Source organism: Helianthus annuus, chromosome 17 (genome assembly GCF_002127325.2).
Source record: "Helianthus annuus cultivar XRQ/B chromosome 17, HanXRQr2.0-SUNRISE, whole genome shotgun sequence".
Classification (NCBI taxonomy): domain Eukaryota; kingdom Viridiplantae; phylum Streptophyta; class Magnoliopsida; order Asterales; family Asteraceae; genus Helianthus; species Helianthus annuus.
In genome coordinates this window covers 177401491-177407311 of record NC_035449.2, presented here as the reverse complement: position 1 = coordinate 177407311, position 5821 = coordinate 177401491, and positions in this window count along the sequence as shown.

The following is a 5821-nucleotide window of genomic DNA, read 5'->3' as shown; positions in this document are numbered from 1 at the left end:
GTTTAAAGATAACTCACTGGTGGTTACCGATGTTGCCATGGAAGAAATTGCCTTCAAGGGAGTCTTAGTTATGTAACAACTGTCCAACTGAAGATCTGTTGATCCATCAGTTGTAGTTGCTGCTCCACTTGAACTACCACCGAGAGTTACTTGTAACTCAGGGGGTGTAACCTCCTCAGCTGTTGCTGGGATAGCAGAGGTAAGTGCATCAGACCCAGTCATTTGTGGAGGTATACTCTCAGAAATGGGTGATAGAGAGGAACTGGTTTTTGTCTGTGCCATATCAACTGCATGCAACAGGGGTATTATTGATTGTGGCAATATTATTGGTGAGGGTATGGGTGTTGAAAGAGACATGTCCTTGGGATCAGGACTGTGGAAGATGGATCCGAGTGGATACAGAGCTTCATAATGTGGTGTCCCTGTGCTTACAACTTGATCCTTTTGTGTGGATGCAAGAGGAGTTTGAGGCTGGGGTTGAGATCTTTCTACCAACTGTTGTGAGGAAGTAGCAGCAGTGGTTTCTGGTGACTTTTGTGCTGTCACTGGCAGTTGCTATGGGATCTCATCTTCCAGAGTTGCCTTTGTTTTGGGTTTGGTGGGTTTTCTGGATGGTTTTCTTTTGGTCTTTTTGGTGGTGGCAGGTGTGGGTTTCAGAGCAGTGGGTGTGCTACTCTGATCACCTGGAGCAGTGGGCTCAGCAATGGTTACTTGAGGGTCAGTGGCAGTTTCTAAAACCTGCTCAGCCTCTTTTGTTTTTAATTTTATTGGTGCCATCATTCTAGAAAAAGTTTCTATTGTTAAACTGTTTATTTTGAATGAGACACCTTGTTTGGGCACTTCTGCCTCTTTCTCGACAAATTTTTGTTTCAAAATAGTAACTTAGAAACCTCGGAAAGAGCAGAAATGCCTTATTATCAACGTTCTTTACCAAATCATCAAATATTTCCTGGGAGTAGTTATAGTTTTCATTGTTCAAAATTGCATACCCCAGGCATTGGATTTTTGTTGGTATCTCATTGAAGGACGTTGTTTTATTTGAAACACACATGAGCAGTGTGTGGAATAAAAATTTGGGTGCAGAAGGGAAGTAACCCTTTTGTAGAGTGTCCCTGTTTGGTTGTTCTGCATAGCCCCTTTTCATGAAATCCTTTACCAACTCGTCTTTTGTAAAAGAGGTTTTTCCATTTAAATCATCGAGTTTAAAGGTTTCAGAGATAGATTTTGGTGAGATTTTTACCTTCTTACCCTGTATAGAGGAGTTGATTGCGGCGATGATATCTCCTTGTTTTTCAAGGGTGGCATTTTTCCAGAACTCTCTCTGGGTATCAAGGTAAATGGGAGCATCTGCTGTTATCAAAGTTTTGTACTTTGATGCAGAAAGGATGTCAAGGATGGAGTCGAAGGTGTGGTTATCGGTAGGTTTTGTGAGTATACCTACGTAATTGTGTGGAGCTTTGTAGCGGATCTCCGGTGTTTCAGCGGCCATTTGAGTGGCTTCTGCTGTTTTGGAGGAAGATGATGGTTTTGATTTTGTTTTCGATTTTGGTTTCGTCATTTTTTATGAAGAAGATCGAAAAAGATTTTTTGGAGTTATGAGAGGGAAACTGTTATGAGAAAAGAACTTTTGGAATTCAATTCGACAGTAAAACCCTGTTTTGGTGTTAGGGCAGAGTTTTATTAAGGAAAAAGGTGAATGCTGATGTGTGTGAGCGGTTATAATGATCTGACGGCTAAAAACTGACCACGTGTCAAACATCTGATGAGATGGTAAATGATGGAAGACAGTTGTTTTAACAACTACTGATGGATCAAGTATCAGTAGTTACAACGGTAATAAAATGAAACAGTGGATGTATCAGTGGATGAAACAATGATTTTAAACATCAGTGTTTTTGAAGAGCAGAGGTTGACACTTTAGCAGTGGACAGACTTTAGAGAGCATATGTTAAAGCACAATAGCATTTTAGATACAACAGTGGTAGAATAATGAAGATTTTTGTTTCAACAACTGATAGTGCAACAGTGTTTCAACTCTTGACAAAAATGTTAGCATCTGCTTGTTCAGATGTAGAACTTGATTTTGCTTTGTGAAAGCACAGTATCTTATCTAACATCTGTTTGAGCATTTGAAATGCTATTCTTAACAAAATACATTTTAGATGTAAATTATCAAGATTAAATTGCCAGCAGTTGTTTACAGGAATTTTTGTTCTAGGTTTTGCCAAGTGTCAATTATTTAGACAATGGTTTAGTATCCTAGATGATGAAGACATTTCTACATGAGCTGCTCATTTTGTGTCTAATTACCTGAACTAGAGCATGAGTATCTCAGTAGTCTAAGTCAATTTACAATCAATTTATGATCAGTGAAAACCTAACTTGAGCTCAACCTGACCTTGGTATGTATGTCATTTCCTTTTGACCAGATTTAAGGATAGTAATTTCACACAAAAATAAGGAAATTACATCCTGACCAGAGATGAGCTTTTACAATTAAAAATGAGTAAAAGAACAAAATATATTTCATAAAGGAATGAAATATATCTGGTTTTTATTTTAGAGGAAAACACCTTAACAAAAATCAAAGGAAGTTTTGAAAATAATCAAAAGGATCCGACAATTTTCCAATAAATTCATGATCATATCATTCTCAAGTTATTTTGACCATTGTTTGGGTCAATTTCTTGTCAATTGATTGTAAATTCCTTTTAAGCACCATCACTGAAGATGCTATTGTTACCAGAACAATTCCTATATTGATGAATGCACACAGTTGCACAATGACCATTGATGATCTAATTTGAACCTCAAGAGTGTTTTATGCTTATACTCTTTTGCTTTTGATTTCAAAAGTTTGAGATAGCCACACTTTAAGATTTGTTCATTTTCCTTTTCCCTTTATACCCTGTTTATTCATATGTTCAGAAATACTCACTAGGAGATTATATTTTGAACATACTTTGTCCATAATCATTTTGAAGCAATGTTTTGAGAGATCTGACCATGTATAAGCATGTTTTATTACAGATCTCACATTACTTATGATTAGGACTGTTTTGACATCTTATTTTCTTAATGTGTTTTTGACAAAGTTGATTTGATCCTTTTGAGGGTACTCAACCTGCCTTTGAGCACATGAGAAATTTTGACCAAAGCTTTATTCCCTCTTTTCTTTGTCAGCAGTATTCTAGTGTTTTTAGATGAACACAAGTTTTGCTGAACTGAGGTACATACTTTAGTTGTTTATTGAAAACATCACAAATATCAAAACAACAATTGAAATCAATTTTGAAAGCATCGAACGATCCATAATTTATCAGATATTTTACAGATCTGAAAACTATGAGTGACATATGCATGAAAATACTTGTTGTGTGAGATTTGTGTGTCATATGACATCTTGGTTGATTTTCAGAGTATTTGAATATTCATTTAACCATGATTCACTCGTTACTCTGTTTTTCAACTGAATACAACCAACCTTAGTATCAATGAATTTTGAGCTGAACTGTTATGTCAAATTGATTGTAAGATCGAATTTGACTGTCCAAGCTCTGATACCAATTGTTAGGATCTAAGGCTGTCTGTGATTGTGTTTGTTTGCATAAAACGAATAAGTGCAGCGGAAATGAGTAGCAAACTTTGTAAACGCAAACAAAGGAAAGTGTAGATTGATAAGCAATTGCTTTTCATTGAGTCAAAAGATTTACATAAAAGCAAAAGATTACAGTGCAGGTTTACAATCTAAACTCCCCCTCAGCCTGATACACCAGAGTTGGTTGCACAAGATGAAAGGATGAATTGAGGAGAAACACTCACTCAAAACGATCAAGTGTAACAGTACAGAGTACTGTCATACTTATAGGCAAACCAAAGTACTGATATGCTTCAGCTGACGTCACCATGATAGTGACATCTAACGATCTAACAAACTATAAATACTGTTCTATACAAACTACTGTTATGTAACATCTGATAATCACTAAAGTACAAAACATAAGGAAACTACTACTTCACGTTCCACTGTTGTAGCCTTAGCACAGATGTTGAGTCTTCAGTGCTTTCTTCAAAGGTGATCAGTCTTTGAGAGGGCAGTGCTTGAGTCTTCAGCAGTACTTAGGATACAGCAGTAGATAGAGCAACAGAGTTTGTCTTCAGCAGTTGTTAGATAATCATCAGAGTTTGGTTTATCAGTTGTTGTAGTTGAGCAGCACTTAACATCCATCAGCTGTTAGATAACCACTGTCAAGAGGAGAGATTAGAGTAAACTGCTGCTTATTAAGTGTCCACTGATGGGATCCGGTTTTGGCTTTACATTATCTGTTCCCCTGTTAGGGTTCAATCCCAACAATAATCCCGAACAACCGGAATATCTTGAATACTCTTGCTCTTGTCTTTCTCCTCGGTGACATGTGCTAGAAAAGCAACATATCCTTTCCGTAAATACCTCTGGGCTTCCATACACGACATAAGCTTCAATCCACCTAAAGGTTTCTCACCACGAACTTCCAGAACATCGCCAGAAGACAAAGGAATACGAACAATCTTATCAAAGCAAACCACCTCTACATGATGTTCGGTTAACCAATCCATTCCAACGATAATGTCGAAGCTCCCAAGTTGCACCAGTGTGAGGTTGAAAAGCAAAGGAGGTATTGAAAATACCGTCAAAACACTAGAAAGGCGATTATTTGTTCGTTACCTTGAACAAACAAACGATACGGAGTGACTAATCAAAGTAAATGGGTCAATGTAATGTATCGCCGAAGACATGCTCGCCTATAAGTGAACACTCACCCCAAGAGTTCCCAGGTACGAGTGACTGGTCCGATTTTGTGGATTTGTACGAACACTCTAGCCTTAGACAGAAAACCCAGGGTACAGGCATTTACTCTTCCAGTTTGCACGTGTTCACATTATTTTGGCCCAAACTTTAACGAGACTTTGAAAACTTAAAGGGTTCAAAACCATATAACGGAGGGTTCAAAACCTAGTAATCAATCATCCTAGAATAGATGATTAGTTTTCAAAGTGGATTCGAACTTATTGTGGTTATCACCTAAGGGTAGGTGACGGTATTGTTTTAAAATCTAAACACAAGTAAACTTGTGTTAGGGTCCTAAAGTTATAGTCTAGGTCAAAGCATTACTAATAACCTAATTCCCTATAACCATTGGCTCTGATACCAACTTCTTCTGTCACACCCCGACCACGTAGGACAAAAACCGTGGCGGAAACGTCGGGGAGTGTTGATGTGCACAAAATGCAACATATAAATTACATCAATTGTGGCATAACACTAACCCTTTTTAGTACTAATGTTCGAAAAAGTGTGCTTTTGTCTTCCTTTTGTATTTTCAGGATTAAATGAGCTCAAATGAACAAAAGAAGCAAAAAGGCAGCTAAATCTAACATAAATACAAGAAAAGGAGTAAATGTGGCATGCCCGACCTCCCGACAAGCATCTTCCCAAGCAAAAATAAGAGGACAGAATACTGAACACGCCCCGTGCTCAGTGAGCACGGGGCCGTGCCCAAGTGTCAGCAGAAAAGACAAAGTTGTAGAAGCTTCCATCGCCCACCACGGGGCCGTGCTCAGCAGACACGGGGCCGTGGTCAACTATAAGATTCGCATAATCCAGGCAAATCTTGATAGTACAGATATGCTTCTACACACGGGGTCGTGCTCAGCGGACACGGGGGCGTGGTCAACTAATGCAGACAAACTGCATTTAATGAAGAAAGAAATGAGGATGGACACGGGGCCGTGCCCAATGGACACGGGGCCGTGCCCGAGCTTCTGTTCAGCCTATAAATAT